The sequence below is a fragment of the Lissotriton vulgaris genome, chromosome 7 (genome assembly GCF_964263255.1).
Source record: "Lissotriton vulgaris chromosome 7, aLisVul1.2, whole genome shotgun sequence".
Lineage (NCBI taxonomy): Eukaryota > Metazoa > Chordata > Amphibia > Caudata > Salamandridae > Lissotriton > Lissotriton vulgaris.
The window spans coordinates 748,743,979-748,760,959 of NC_141695.1; positions in this window are offsets into that span (position 1 = coordinate 748,743,979).

Sequence of the window (16,981 nt, forward strand, 5' to 3'; positions counted from 1 at the left end):
GCAAAAAGTCCACTAGTAATAGCAGAGGAAGCGGGGTGGAAGGTTAAACATTGTGAATTGATGTTTCCATAGAGCTGAGTCTGCAACTCTTTCCTACATTGGAGCAGCATCGGAGAGGTCCTGATGGATACAGGATGTGTTGTCAGATCCTGAGTGCATAGATGTAAAAGACTTGCTATCTTGATTTTTCTACACTTGTAAGTGTGCCGTCTGATGGTGCTGTGGCTCCAGGTATGCTGAGAGCCACCAGAAATGGTGAGCTTGTGTGCAAGATAAGTAGGGGAGCTGGTTGGGATGGTGCAGGCTGTCATAGGAAGCCTATTGAGTTCCTTCAAGATGATGTTGGTGATGATATCATATTTCTTCAGATATGTGATGTGTTGCGATTTGTAGTATGCCGTATGGACTTCTAGTGTGGAGTCTGGGAGGGTGAGGAGCAGTGCTTAATTTAAGTCGGTGGTTTCCAGTGCTCAGCACTGGCACTTATTTGGCAGGGTTGGGTCTACATATTTATTTTCTTCAGTTAGTGGTGGTCCCGAATCCAAAATGAAATAAAAAATGTATCTTGCAGAATGAACTGCTCAGTATATATTCAGGCTAGCCCATGTTGATCCAGGAACTAGGCAATGCGTATGATAATGTAATCACGCCTTTCCTCAAGATGGCTCCGCCCCACCCTGACCCATCTTCCAGGGCCCCCTACCTACACTCCCTGCTCAGGGCCACCAGGATCCTAGAGCTGCCCCTGATTCAACTGCTCGACTGGTACAAACATTTCCACTGGGGGATAGTGCAAAAGTCGCAGTTTTAGTTATTTTGGGCCAGAAGCATCAACCAAAATAGCGATCGCAACTGGTGCAAATTACCAATTGCGATCGCAAAATACAGAAATGGCATTCATGAAGTGAAAACCTGGGAAAAAGCGAAATCGCAAATGCTAAAATGCGATTTCGCAAAAAAAATTGCAGAATCAAGGTAGAACCCCCTTAGCGAATCGCAATTAGCGAGAACCCAAGGATACTGCGAAACAAATTGCAAAATCGCAATAACAATATTGCGATTTTGCAAGAAAATCGCTAATCCGATGCATGAAAACTCGCTAATTGCGATTACATCAAAATTCGCTATTTAGCAATAGCAGTTTAAAGGGAATCACAATCAGGCGATAAAAAAAAAAAATTCCCACTCACCTGCTTAACATCAGAGGTGTATTTAAACAGACCCATGAGGCCATAGTGGCCTCCCACAATGGCAGGACTCTACATTTTTGCGAGGAGGAGGAGGATACTTGCAGCAGGCCAGGCCAGAAGGAGAATCCAGGAAGAATCTTCCGGCTGCGCATCACATTGTTGGGACAGACTCGTGAGCAAATTTATGACAAGTACAGGATGAATGCAGCAATGATACTAGACTTAATAGATGAATTGGACCCACTATTGCAGCGCCAAACACATAGGACCCAGGCAATCCCTACTCATGTCCAGTTGCTATGTAGCCTGCACCTGCTTGCGTCAGGTAGCTTCTAGGATATAGTGGCAGAAGCTGGAGGGGTATCACAGAGCTCCCTCTTGCGGTTCTTCAAATCCTTCCTGGCCGCCATGATGACTGATCAACAACCACATCACCTTCCCCACAACCCCACAGGAATTGAGCCAAACTAAACAGGACTTCTACCAAGTAGCACAGTTCCCACACGTGATCGGATGCATTGATTGCACCCACGTATCTTATGTCCCCCTGCCGTAAATGAGTATATATTTCGCAACCGGAAAGAATATCACTCAATGTCCAAGCAGTGTGCAATGCTGATAACATCATCACCGACCTCGTTGCACAATACCCTGGAAGCACTCATGATTCCTACATCTTCCGCCATAGCGGCTTGCACACACGTCTGCTCAGGGGTGATTTTGGCAATGGACACCTGCTAGGTAAGTTGAATACAATACTCATCACTGACTTAGGTAATGGCAATGCATACCTGACACTAACATATTGTTCATTACTCTGTAGGTGACAGTGCATACGCGGTGAGGCATTACATCTTGACTCCATACCTGAACCCAACCAGCCCACAACAACAGAGGTACAATGCAGCCCACATCAGGACACGTAATGTAATAGAACGGACATTTGGATTGCTCAAGAAGCGCTTCCGCATCCTGCATAAAACTGGAGGAGCAATGCTGTACCAACCGGAAACATGCTGCAGGATTATTGCGGCATGTGCAATGTTGCACAACATAGCATCAAGGAGAGATATCCCTATTGAGGAATCCGACACAGAGGGCAACCAGCCCCCAGGACAACCACGCCAGGCACATCTTGGGAGTTCAGCGGAGGGACAAAGAAAACGTACAGACATCACCCTGCATTATTTCTAAGGTATGCAATAATGACACACAACACTCATTTGCATTTGAAGGTGAACTATTTATTACCACGTCAGGCGGTAGGGGTGTGATATTGAACTGAGATGGTGTCCATTAGCACATTAACTGCATGCACTGAAGGACACAAGAGACACACAAAGGACTTGTAATGCAGCCACTAAGATAGTCTTGTACATGGTTACGTCACCATGATGTATTACACCCCTCTGATTAGGTTTAGCGTCTCCTCCCTCTCACACCCAAATTTCTTACTCCTGCATCTGCATCTGCATTTCCGGATGCAGCGGGAGGTGCTTGTCTACGGCTACTGCTCCTCCTGACAGTGGTGAGTGGCGCAGTGATGCTGCTGAGGCTGGATGCCTCACTACCCTCTTCCCCTGTAACATCGCCCTGACCACCAGTGCTAGACTGTATCAGTTCAACGGCAGTTGTAATTTGGCCGAGTGCCTTGGACACATCCCCACAACAATGGCCCATGTCTATCTGCATTTCCACAGACCGACGTGACAGCTGTGCCATGCCTGCGCAGATCTTGTTGTTGGACCTGGTATAGGCGCCCATGCAGGTGGCAAACTGGTGATGCCTCCTCCTCTGTGTGGTGTGTCCCTCCTGCATCACACGCGCAACCTCCAGCAGGGTGTTGTTGGATTCTCAGTGTGCTTCCACTAGTGCAGTAGTGAGTTCCCTCACACTCTCAGCCATTACAGATAAGTTTGTGTTCATTTTTGTCATCTGCAGGTTGATGGCTCCCATGTGCCTCGCTTGCAGGCGCTGCACCCGCACCATCTGTGACTCCACGCCACCCCAGTGATTGGGAGTTCCTGCATCCTGTGCCCAAGTATGGGTCCTTGGCCTGCGTCTTAGAACTGAACGGACATGTGCCTGCGGTGTACTTGTGTTGCTCGCACTTGGACGGCTTGTACTAGGAGCGGTAAATGATTCCTCTTCTAACTCCATTGGCTGCAGTGGTGTAACTGTGGCCCTGCATTTTGCTGGTGCCTTGGATTTGGATGGTGGTGTCACAGGTTTTGACATGGCAGCCTCTTGGTTGACCTGTGTGCTGTCTCCAATATCACTGTCATCAGTGTTTGCCTCAGCTGCATCTGTGATGTGAAACAGTGCAATGTTATTTAAAGTTGTTGCATTAGTTGAGCAACCTTAATAAATCTATACATTAATGTTCTCACTGTCTCTCATCAATGACTGTACAGCATTTTGGTAGCATTTGGGCTTACTATGTTGGATTCTGACAGGCAATTGGGTTCTACTGACTACAAGTCCCATGATGCATTAGTGTCCCTATGTAAAATGTGTGCTGGACTATTTCTGATGTGAATTTGCAGGTTGATTTACATTTGGGCACTATCAGTATGTACATTGTTGCGTTGATTGTCATGCATCTTACCTTGTGTGCTACTGGCCGCCCCGGATGTGTCCAGCACCGTTACTCCCACCACTGCTTCTGGCTCAATTGTGCCCTCAACCATGTCCACCTGGGGTGTGTTGTCTCGGACCGTTGGGCCTCCTTCTCCAGTCCCCTTCGCCTCCTTCAGCCTTTCCGCTACCCGCTCCTTGGCACGACTGCGCAGGCCGTACCAGCGTTTCTTCAAGTCGTCTATGCTGCGGTGTGTGACCCCCACAGCATTCACCTTGTCTTTGATCCGGTTCCAGATCCATCTTTTATCTGCCTCTGGCACTTTAAGGGAGAGCTTCCCAAATAGCTTCTTGTGGTTGTTTGCAACCTCCTCAATGAGGAGGTCAAGTTCACTCTCACTGAACTTGATTTTTCGCTTTCTGCCCACTGCACCCTCCTCAGTAGCAGTTTGGGACATGGCTGTCTCCACCTGTGAGCAGACTGCAGTTTGTGTTCTTCTGCTCTCCCTCCCTGCACTCAGCTTCTGCCTCTGTGTTCCTCTGTGCACAGGTGGTAGCATGGGCTGATTGACTTCCTGGTTGTGATGTCATCAGCCTGCTCCCAATTCAACTCTGTAATTTTCACGGACTTGCTATTTGCGAAATCGCTAATTTGCGATATCGCAATTTGCGATTTCGCAAATTGCGGGATCGCTAAATGCGAGTTTGGAGTTTTTTAACAATAGCGATTCCTTAACATTGAATCGCTATTGTATTTTGCGACTTTTTTCAATTCCTTATTTCTTCGCTATCCTCATCATGCGTAGCCAACAGCGATTCCTTATTTGCAATTCCTTAATAATCACAATTAAGGAATCGCTATTTCTTTGCATGATGCATCTGGCCCTTTGTTTATATCAGTGAAGTGCAGTTTTTGCACTGGTGGTCGTTATTATGGTAAAGTGCACCGCTTTTGTGTTGTCTGCCCCTGATTTTTATATTGCTATTATTTATGAAAATACACAGTATCACATTTGAAGGGAACCTTTGGAATCTTATTGGTGCTCACCCTTGTTGTGTGGTTAGGATAATCTGTTCAAAATGGAAATTCTAGACTGCTGGCTTATTTGTGGCCTTAGGAATTAGAAAACTAATCTTGGCTTTCCCACTTCAGCAAAACTGTATGATCCCGAACACACAGATCTCATTGTGCGGCATAACTTGCAGGCTTCAGAATAATCTTAATCAGAGTTAACATTAATGTTGGTATTCTGCAATCCAGCCATTCAGAAGCACCAGGAGTCCGAAGAAATTGGGGGCCCTGCACCTATTCTTTTACAAATTAAGCACTGGTGTGGAGTAGGGCATTACCATCATCCAGATGTGGGAGTACAAGGTCTTTAACAGCAGGTTCTGAAGCGGGCTCTGGAAAGAATGATTCGACTTTCTTTAGAAGAGAGGGTTGGTACCAGGTTGCCTTTGTACTGGCAATGCATTCCTTGAGGGTGAGATAGGTATCCAAGATGAATCCAAATGATTTGGCATTCAGTGAATGTTGGGTTTTAAAGCCATCATAGTTCATTTAATTGAGACTGGTATGAGTGTATCTTGTTTGTTGTACATGGCAAATGATAGGAATTCTCTCTTGGTTGTTTTGAGCTTTAGGTAGGCGCTGTCCATCCTAGTCTTCAGGATGTGCAAGCAGTGTTTAAGGCATAGCATGTCTGAAGTAGAAGAGACTTTCAAGAGTTGTGTATTATCTCTAAATGGGTGAATCTTGATGCAGTTATTGGTGAGTAGAGCACTAACAAGCTCCAAAGATTACAGGAGACATTATGGAACCCTTGGGGAATCTACAGTTGATAGTGATATTTTGTGATTTAGAAGTGCCAATGCCAATGCCAATTTGAACAAACTGGTGTTAGTTGGAAAAGGAAGAGGTGAACCAGTAAATGACATAGCAGGTCAATTCCATTGGAGACTCCAGGATGTGTATGAGGCCCCCTGCTTTCCCCATGTTGCTTTAACTTCCCTCCTCCCATCCTTGTCTATATTGCTTTTGCTTGCCCTATACTCTCCCACGTGTTTCTACGGTTTCTCACCCTCATCCATTATTATTTGGCTGCCACACTTCTTGCTTCCATTTCCATTTGCCCTCAACACTTTAATGTTATATTTCATTTGTAGGTATCAATTCAATGCAGATCGATAACTAAAAGGACAAAACGTCTCTGCGTCATTTTGTAGGCACTTGCATCAAGGATGCTCTGCAGCATGGCTAAAAGCTATTGGCAAATCCAATAGATCACAAAGACCAGACTGTCAATGCTTGAAGACATCATCTTCATAAGAAGTGGCTTTAACCCCTTCCATGCTCATGACAAGGTCAGCTCGTCATGGGCGTTACCTGCGCTGTGCGTTTGACGAGTTGACCTTGTCATGAACAATGGGATTCATCCAGGATCAGCACAGGAGGGGAAAACCCCCCAGCAGCAAGGTGTTTAGGGAGCTGAGTATGTCAATGAGATCTAGGGGAGATTGGGCTTTAGAAACTGACCATTGTGGGATTTTGTGGAATTCTATGGGAAGTAATGGATGTAAGACTAAGCATGGTTGATGTCGTTCAGGTTCTGTCAGATCTCCTTTGAAAGGATAAGAACCCCTTTCAGAGGGCCACTGAGCAGGCAGGGACTACTGGGCCCAACCGTAGAGGTGAGACCTTTAACTCCTGCTATCTCAGGCCTGACTTACTATGGATTCTGAATAGTTCGGCCTAGTATTGTCCTTTCAGGGCTTGACTCTCAGTGGTAGCGTGGTTCAAGCAGTCCAGGCCATCTCGGGGTGAGGTAGATTTAAGGTGTAGACAGAAGGAAGGCTCAAAATACGAACAGTAACCCCCAAAATTATTATTTTTATTTCCACTTGTAAAGTACATCTGTTATCCAAAGATCTCCTGGAGTTACGCAAGAATAAAAACAAGCTAACTGAATGGGAAAGACTTCAGGAGCTGGAGGGCAATGTCTAATACCATGCACACAGCTAGGTTTTGAGTCGTTTTCTGAATGACAAGAGATCATCAATTCAATGTAATTGTATAAGCAAATAATTCCACACTTGAGTAGCCTGCACAGAAAAGGAGACACCACTGTGTTGGATCCTATTGATTTGGGACGCTGTAGTAGATTGACACTGACAGAGCAAAGAGGGTTTGTAGCAAATTAATCTTGATTGTAGGAAACGTGGCCCAGTCAAGTGCACTATAGAAAATGCCTTAAACCTGACCCCCTTAGGGACAGGGAGCCAAATCACTTTATCTAGCACAGCTGAAGAAGAAGAAGAAGAAGAGAAGATGTGGCATTAAGCAAGCTTAGCAACTGCAGTTTGATTCAGACTCATTCATTTGATGATACTGTCAGGAGCACCTAGCATCAGAGTGTTGTAAAAACCCAAGCAGCTCTAAAGGAGTGAACAAACAACCTGAAGTCGATGTTGAATGGGAAGAATAGGTAAGATGTGGCAGAGTGTCTTAAAAAGTGAAAAACATTTGGAAGAGAGTTTGTTCACTTGAGTGGAAAGGGACAGATCTCAACCATATAAACCCCCAGGCCGTGCACCACTGAGAAGGCAACAGGTGTTGGATTAGTTGGTAAAGACCATAGCTAGCCAGCCAGGGAAGACGCAAGTTGCCAATGGATCAGTGGAGTATTTATGTCCCCCTGTTGTATTTAAGTGAATTCATTCCCAGCCAGAATGATATCACTTAAATAATTGCAAAAAGAGTTAAGCAGCAATCTGCTAGATTGATCTACTGACAGAATATTTTTAGTGTCATCAGCATAGTTAATAAAGTAGATTTTAATATTACTAATTCGATTTGCAAAGAGTTTCAGGTAGATGTTAAACAGAAAAGGGATAAGGTAAGAGCCCTGAGGAACCCCCAGCCTTACTTTTCTGAACTTGGGATAAAAAGTAGGGAGATGTATGGCTTGTGGTCTGCCTTCCAGTACAATTGAGGCCTGTGCCACGGGTGCCACCTTTCCTTAGCGTAGAGATCAAGATGTTATGATTTACTGAATAAAAGTTAACAGCCAGGTCAAGTAACACCAAGGCTACAAAATGACCCTGGTCAGCTGCCATTCTAAGGTAATCTAACATGGCTACAAAGGAGGTTTCTCCAGTCAATTACTCAGCTTTGTAATAAAAGTAGCATTTAATACAACACACAAAGGATATATGTATCAACACATTTCCCCATAGACACAGAATGGGCAAAACCCTTTGATACATCTGGCCCATTAACAGCACACTAAATACTATCCACAGTCTCTTAAAATCAGCACACTAAAGTAATTTTGGCCGTGCCCCTGAGTCCTCCCTTCCCTTATAATGTGACTGGTTATTTCCCTTTCGATAACAGAGGCAACTTTCAGATATGGCCCACTCTAGTCACCGCACAGCAAAGTCTTGTTATGGCCTTAAGAGTTTGTGCAGCTCTATACACAAAGTTTGTGCAAGCCCTCAAAGGCCTGTTGGCCTATAACAGTCTTACCCATCCTGGAGCAGATGTTCACTTCAGGGAGGACCAGTGTGCATCTTCTTGGGCACTGGCTCTTGATGTGGGAGAGTCATGGTGTTTTGCTGGTCTCCTCTGGATGAGACATTTAGTAGTCACAGTCTCCAAACAGCCTGCAGATGCCCTAGGCAGTGTTGGACATATCATCTGAGGCTTTCCTGGCATTCAGTAAGTGTTATCACAGGTTGTGGTCTCCAGGTTAGTTCTCTCCTAGTTGATTCTTCATAAGGGATCCTCTTGAAATGATTTCAAGGGTGACAAGCCAAGGTTCATCTTGGGCCCCACCTGGCATACAGTGGTCACTGACTTATTCCAGCATGGGCGGCAGCCCAAACCTTCACTGTGGCCACTGCCTGGCATAAGGGGGTAACCGACTATTAACAGCAAGGGCTGCAACCTTAAACTTCATGGTGACTGTCACTTAGCATATGGGGTTTGCCTACTTACTCCAACAAGGGTAATGGCCCTAAGCTTCACAGTAACCCCTACCTGGCATGAGAGGTTGCCAACGTTAAACAGCAAGAGTGATGGCCCTAAACTTCACGGATGGGAGTCCCCACTTGGCATACACTGGTCGCCGACTTATTCCAGCAAATGTGATGGCTTTAAGCTTCATGGGGACCCCCAACTGCCATAAGGAGTGCCAACTTTCAGCAGCAGTGGCAACTACCTTAAACTTTGCAGAAGCCCCAACCTGGCTCATGGAATTCAGTGACTTTATATGAGAAAGGCGGGTGACCCACACTCTTTGAACGGTCCCAAACGGACCGAACATCTCACATTTCATTTACCGGGATCCACTCAACAGCATCCCTGCTGGGCCTTGCTGCCTCCAAGCACTCTCCTTCTCCTCACAGGATCAACTGGTCTTGGCAGGCAGGCAGAAGCTGGTACTCCAGGCTCGGTTCAAGTGGTCTTGACTTCCTGAGTAATAACCCCTCATCCATCAGGGAGACTACTCTCCCCAGTCGTAGTTGCAGTAGCTGGAAGTCTTGGTGATTTCTGATGACCAACTTGTTGGGCTATCCCCTTCGCTCCTTCTGTCGGCCAACGTCTGTCGCGCGCACTCCCTTTGTAGTGCTGCGCACGTCCGTTGGCCGTCTCCGCCCTGCCCAAAGCGCTAAACCGCCGCGGTTAAGCGGTTAAAGTCCATATCCCATCACAGATGCAATTTAGTGCCTGATCCTTTGAAATTTATGTTGTGGGTATTACTCCATTGAAGTGCTCTCTGCTCTGTCCTGTTGTTAGTCAAAGGGACAGTCTGCCACTGTAGAAGCTTCTGCAATTTGGATTGAACAGGCTGAGAGAGTAACCAGGGATCACACCTGGCTGTCAAACTCCACTAAAATAGTGATGTCATCAATATTGTAATTTGAGATGCCATCAGTGATGTAATAAAGGATGTCATAGAACATGTCATGAGTGATGTCATAACAGTTGTGAGGCCATAAGCAGTACATGGCGGGACGTAAGTTATGTTAGTGCTGCTAACTATAACTGCTGATTTTTTTTTTGTTCATTTTGTTCAGAAGTTTAATGTTGTCACTGAGAAATTCACCTGCCTAGAACATTACTTTAACCTTTGGTTTCTTCAAATCTTGTAGGTGTCTTCCTGCCACGAAGCCCTTTTGCTTGGAGTTTATCAATGAGCCTGCAATTTTCCCTAGTCTTATCGCCATGATTTGCGTGAAGATTTTGTAGTCGCAATTTAAAATAGATATTGGGCGATAAGACTCGATTTTTTAGGATTTTTGCCTGGTTTTAAAAGGATGGAGATTGTTGCATCGTTCCATGACTCTGGGAGTTTATTATTTTTCAAAAAGATTTTATTAAAGAGGGCCGTTAAGGGGGGGACCAGTATGTCTTTTAGTTTTATATAAAACTCGTTTGGGAGGGCATCTGGACCCGCAGCCTTACCTCTTTTTAGATTTTTTATAATGCCTTCTACCTCTTGAGTTGTTATTTCTGCGTTCAACTTAATTTTCTCCTCCAGTGAGAGGCTAGGGGTGCTTTGTGCATCCAGGATTTTTTTTATTTCCTCTAACGTAGGGTTGCAGCCCTCAGAATAAAGATCTGCAAAGAAGGCGGTAAATTCCTGTTTTATTACAGCCTACTCAGAACCATTATGGGATGTAGTATGGGGATCTATAGTGCCAATTTCATTTCTAGAACGATCAGTTTTGGTTTTCCAGGCTAGTATTTTTCCGCAGCCTTCCCCATATTCATAGTGGGCCAGTTTGCTACACTCCCACTCTCTCTGATTCTGTCTTCCAATATTTCTGATAGAGTTTCTTTTTGCTTTAGTCTCTCAGTTTCTAGCTGCAACCCCCCAGGATCCGCAAATATTTGCCGGTCTAGTAATTGGATGTTACCCAACAGCTTCTGAATCTCGTTTTTAAGCCCCCTAGATTTAAATGTTGCTAAGCTAAGGATCCTCCCCTTATCACCGCCTTGTATGCGTCCCATGCGATTTGAGTTGAGACGCCCTCGTTGTTATTCTCAAAATATAGATCTGTCTCTTGCTAGAGTTGGTCGGTGATTTGGGGGTCCAAAAGGATTGTACGATCCATCGTCCATCTGGGTACCTTCATGTCATCTTTTAATTGAATTGTGATCTGTACTGCCGAATGATCTGGGAGGTGGACCACTTTTTGTATCTTTTCGATAGTCCTTGATCTATTACGAAGTAGTCGATTCTCGATTGTATTCCTAATTTCTTATTTTTAAAGGTATAGTTATCTTGCCTGTCTCCCTTCTCTCTCCAGATGTCGATTAAGCTTAAATCCCTTTTATATATTCCTAACCATTCTCTCATCTTTGGCAGATTTGCCTGTTTCCCTCGAGGATACAGAGAATAATATTAAAATCTCCACCTACAATCACTGGGCATGAAGCCGAAATCAATTGAGAGTATAAGAAGTGAAGAGGAGAAGGGTCATCTATATTTGGGCCATAGTAGCCAGCCACAGTGAAAACATCACTGAGTACTCTAATGTTGGCTATTGCCCGCCTTCCCTTTGGGTCAGTTTCTGCCGATTCTACTCTCACTTTCAAGGAGCGTTTTCATTATTTCCTCCCTTTTTTTTAATAAGTAGGTTTCCTGTAAAATTATTATTTCGCTATCAATTGATTTCTGGTACTCGAAGATCCTCCTTCGCCTACTCTTAGTTCGTAGCCCATTAACATTCCAGGAAGTAATTTTTACATATTTTAAGTTCTTCTTCATCTCTTCCTGACTTTTTGCCTGCCTCTCCCGTTTAATCAATATACGGCTTATGGCTATCCTTCATAACCAACCGATTGTAGTTAGCTGAAGGAGTTTGCAAGCGTGAACGGCATATTTGCGTTTAATTTATGAATAAACAGTACAATGGCTATGGTAAGAAATTTGAAACGTAGTGAGGCAGCAGTGAAAATGTTTGAGAACAACAAGACTAATGGCAATGATGAAACAGCTGAACCGACCAGCAGTGCAACACTCTCTCCTAATAAAAAACAACTTTGGGATAAATTGTGGAAAGCCTTAAAACAGGAACAGACGAAGTGGTGTGAGGCAACGACTTTGCAAAAATACATTGATGTAAGCCGTGTCCCTCGAGGACTAAGGATATCCATTACTCCTACATTTACCAACCCCGACCCGGAATTAGCAAATGAATAGGCTGCCAACAATCATAACTGTTCCACCATTATGCTGGGATTATTGGTGAAATATGCCCACAAGGATTGCGAGAGACTTCCCGAAGAAATCAAAAATCTAACAAAAAAACTGAAGACAGTATTACGGACAGAAAGAATTCCAAACAAATATGGAAAAAATGGATACAAGACTTGACAAAATAAAAGAAGAAATAAAGGTGAAAAAACAAAGAAAGTTCCACCGTGGACTATGAGAATGGCCAGATCTTAACCTTCGCAAAAAGATAAGACCACCTTCGAAGTATCTCCCTAGACAAAGATACAGCGCAGAAGACCAGGAGTATCAATGTAGGGGGAGAAAACGCAAGTGTACATTTGTTTATTAACCTACAGAATGATGCTGGTTATAGTGAGAATAGTGAGAGCGATGTCTCTAACATATCCGAGCACACTGGAGTAAAAAACTACATTTTAAACAAATTCACCCTGATTCCTAATGGAAGGTCCTCAGCCCAGAACAAGCAAAGAACAACAGGATACAGAGGTCGCAGACAAGGAGGAAGAGGAGGCAGAAAAGGAAATGCAAAATCAAGAGACAACTCGGGAAGCCCTATGGGAAGTAGAACAAAGGGTCAGAAGAAAATGAAATGATGGATCCAAGGACTATTATCAATTTATCAGGTTGGAACAGGAGTACAGCAGAGGTCGAAGTTTTATCATTGGGTATGTCTTTCTGCCCCACTACTTAGTTCAACTATACACAAATCAGAATTGATATTTCCATTTCACATGGAATCTCAGAATAAAGAAATGGTATGCTACAAGAGTTACAGAACAGGAGGGTGGCGTCCAGTAACATTAACATTGGGGATATCAAGTTGATGCACTTTGTGGTAACCAACTACAGACAAAGTAGAGATTTAAGGTTATTTATTGGCTACATCGATAGCAGAGTAAGGGAGACCATCTCTGCCAACAGCTCCATCAGGAATGCTCCAGCTTAACATAGTTGCTAGGAGATCCCACATTCTGAGGCACAATGATGTTACTACTTTAAAGGTAAAGTAGCATTTAAACAGAGACATTGTATGCATACAAAATACAACATATCTTCTCTCCTTCCAAAGACAAACATTTGGAAAAAAAGAAGAAAATTAACAACAACAAAATAAATGTTTAAGACAAAATTAATAAAACCTAATCATGACCTGAACCTTGCAGGTTTAACAATGTTTCTAACACTTTTCCTGGTGAACGTTTGGTTCTTATGCACAGAATCCACTTTCTCAGAACTATTTCTTACACGAACCTTCGCCACACTGTTGAGGTTCCACCAATAACCACCTTCAACTCTTACTGCATTACCAACAATTTTAATAACTTTAACAGGCTCACTTAGTTTGCTCTCACCTTTTTTTGAATGAACAGCATTTTTGATTTTGATACAATCTCCCACTTCAAGCGGGGCTTCTTTAACACCTCTTTTTGAATCAAACCACTGTTTTTGTTTCTTTTGTGTATTAAACATATTTTCATTTGCCAATGCTATCAACTGCGCAACATCAGACTCAAACTTGACCCACTTACTCATACATGCAGGCCTAAAAGTGGAATTAAGCTTACGTCCCCTCAAGAGTGTTAAAGGAAAAATCTTAAGTCGAAGAATGAGGGGTAGTTCTATAGAACCAAACCATGGCATCTAGAGACTTGCAAATATCATGGCACCCTGCTCTGGTCCATTTAATACATTCTCCCACAACCCGATTCATTACAGTTTAAAGGTGTCAGTGCCACCGTTGATGTCTATTGAATACCCCAAAGGTCCATGGTTGCAATTAGGTATTGATGTAATGGAACCATTTGAAGTTCTACCAGGCGGATGCCATTTCATTTTGGTTCTCATGGATTATACTTCAAGATGGCCTGAAATCAAGATGGTCAGGGAAGCTAACAGCAAGTCAGTTGTTGATTTTCTTAAAAAGTGTGGGGCTTAGAGAAGGATTTCCGGAGGCTTTGGTCACTGACAATCATATACAGTTTGTAAGCGCAGAATTTGAATCTTTCCTTTCTGAGTCTGATGTGAAACATCTGAAAAGTTCCTTTTATCACCCTCAAACCAACGTATTAGTTGAAAGAAGGAATTGGGCTGTGGGAGAATGTATTAAATGGGCCAGATCCGGGTGTCATGATATTTGCAAGTCTCCAGATGCCATGGTTTGGTTCTACTAAACAACCCCTCATTCTTCGACTAAGAATACTCCTTTCGAACTGTTGACAGGACGTAAGCCTAATTCCAGTTTTAAGCCTGCATGAATGAGCAAGTGGGTCAAGTTTGAGTCTGACTTTGCACAGTTGATGGCATTGGCAAGTGAAAATAGTTCTAATACACAAAAGAAAAAAAACAGTGGTTTGATTCAAAAAGAGGTGTTAAAAGTTGCCCCGCTTGAAGAGGGCGATTTTTTCAAAATCAAAAATGCTGTTCATTCAAAAAAAAAGGTGAGAGCAGATTCAGTGAGCCTGTCAAAGCTATTAAAATTGTTGGTAATGCACTAAGAGTTGAAGATGGTCATTGGTGGAACCGCAACAGGGTGGTGAAAGCTCGGGTAAGAAATAGTTCTGAGAAAATGGATTCTGTGCATAAAAACCAAACGTTCACCAGGAAAAGTGTAAGAAACATTGCTAAACCTGCAAGGTTCAGGTCATGATTAAGTTTTATTAATTTTGTCGTAAACATTGTTGAACCTGTTATTTTTAGGTCTTTATTTAGTATTTATTTATTTTGTTTATTTTCTTTTTTTCTTTAAATGTTTGTATTTGGAAGAAGAGAAGATATATTGTATTTTGTATGCTTACAATGTCTGTGTTTAAATGCTACTTTACCTTTAAAGTAGTAACATTTTAAGCTAGAGCATTCCTGATGGAGCTGTTGGCAGAGATGGTCTCCCTTACTCTGCTATCGATGTAGCCAATAAATAACCTTAAATCTCTACTTTGTCTGGAGTTGGTTACTACAACTGGTTTTTGTTCAGCAAGAACTATGCGTATGGTAACAAGGTAGGGTGACCAGACGTTCCGGTTTTCCCCAGACGGTCCCCGTTTTTGGAGAAGTGTCCCCATGTCCCAACACTTTCCTCCAAGTGAGTCGAATGTCCTTGTTTTAGAACAATGTCCAAATTAAACACAGAAATGTGCCAATTTTTCACTGTTTCGGTTGCGCTCATGCTCTGTTTGCACTGCATGTGACGTCACTGAGGTGAGCGCTGTAGCAGGAAGGGAAATCCTTTAAAGAGAGAAATTTTCTCTCTGGATTTCCCTTCTCTTTGTCCACGCAGAGCCACCCACGTCATCGTGGCAGCCATCGGCACAACAGCTGGTTAGAACCACCTGTTACCGGCATGACCCTGATTTTAATGCCTGCAGCAAGATTCCAGTGTGACCCTGCTCTGCCTTAAAGCAAGCGAGGGTCGGACAGTCTCGGACTTTAACAGAATCCAGCAACAGCTTTGTGACGCTTCCCCAGCCCTACCCGCACCATGGGGAGCATGCCTCCGCATCAGAGCTGCCTCAGCCAGGATCCTCTGAAGCCACACAAGACTTGCCCTCCCAGCCTGAAAGCCTGCAAGGCGAGTATTTTAATGACCCTTTTTTAATCCCCTTTGCCGATTAGGTAGAAATTGTGGTCATTGCCTCCATCAGTATGGCCTGACACCTCATCAAGAGAACACCTTCAGCCCTGCAGTGATCTTTGTTGCTCAAAAAGTTTGGTGCATGCCCACCATGTTTCTGATGACCGAGCTCCAAACTTATTTGTTTATTTGAAACAAACTTCAGTGGAAGATTATTCTAAACAATCCAAAAATGCCCCCACACCCTGAGAGTTTTATATCTTGGTGTTGGGGTGATTATTTGTTTTTCTGTTTGTGACCATCAGATTCTATTGGGCAGTGATGGACGGAAAGAAGGGCACATCATATTGTTCACTCTAAATAGTTGAGACCGTCTGATGCCTTTACTCTAACTGCCCATTCTCTGCTGGGTGGCCGAAGTGAGATTTCCACGAGCAGAGCATGAAGGGGCAATGTCGTTGGAACGCTGGCAGCCTGCCCTAATCAAAATAGAGTGGGCAAGCAGAGGGTTTTGCAGACAAGGTAGTCCGTCACGTTTCTGATGAAGAGTTAGGCTAGTGCCAGAGAGACGACTGGCCAGGGGTGCAATGCTCTTCGGTTAGACTGTCTCTAGACAAGTATTACTGCTGTAGAACTTTACATGTTTATTGTGGACCCGAAAACACCCTGCACGCAACTTTGGGAAAGTGATCGTAGTAAAGTCTGACTTGCTCTGCTAGGGGAGACCTGGGTGAAAGATATATTGTAACACAGCAACACATTAAAACAGCACTTCAAAAGCAATCAAAGAATGTCCCTCAATAATAACCATTAATGAATTCAATCAAATGTAGATTCTTCAAATCTACTCAGGCACACACAAATTCTTGACAATTCTAGAAAACTAATGGCAGTGGATATAGTGTTTGAGTTTATAGTAACCCATACCCTAATGGGGTAAAAGCGAAGCGAATATAAACATATCCAAAGCAACTAAAAATATTTCTGTTTGGTATTAAATCCTTTAATCTAGTGGTGTCTGACATAGCTGCAGGAGGCCTGGACCGCTTCTAGATTTTTCGGATATCCATATAAAATAAATTTACACACAACTGGCCTAAATGCATCACATTATAACTTGGCAATGATTTCACCATACTTAAATTATATTACGCAACCCTACTGTCGTAATTACTAAACAATTTAAATGAAAAGATAGAAATAAACTTAGCACAGACATAGGAAAAACAAAGTCTAATTTACACCAAGTCTGAATCTTCAATCGTACAGGATGGGATCAGAAATGAGAGAGAAATAGAACAGAGACTGAAAGGTAGCTTGTGGATGCACTCAGTTTCGCCTCTTGCTTCAGGGAAGATGGTTTTCAATGCCCTTAGATGTGCATCGTATTATATATA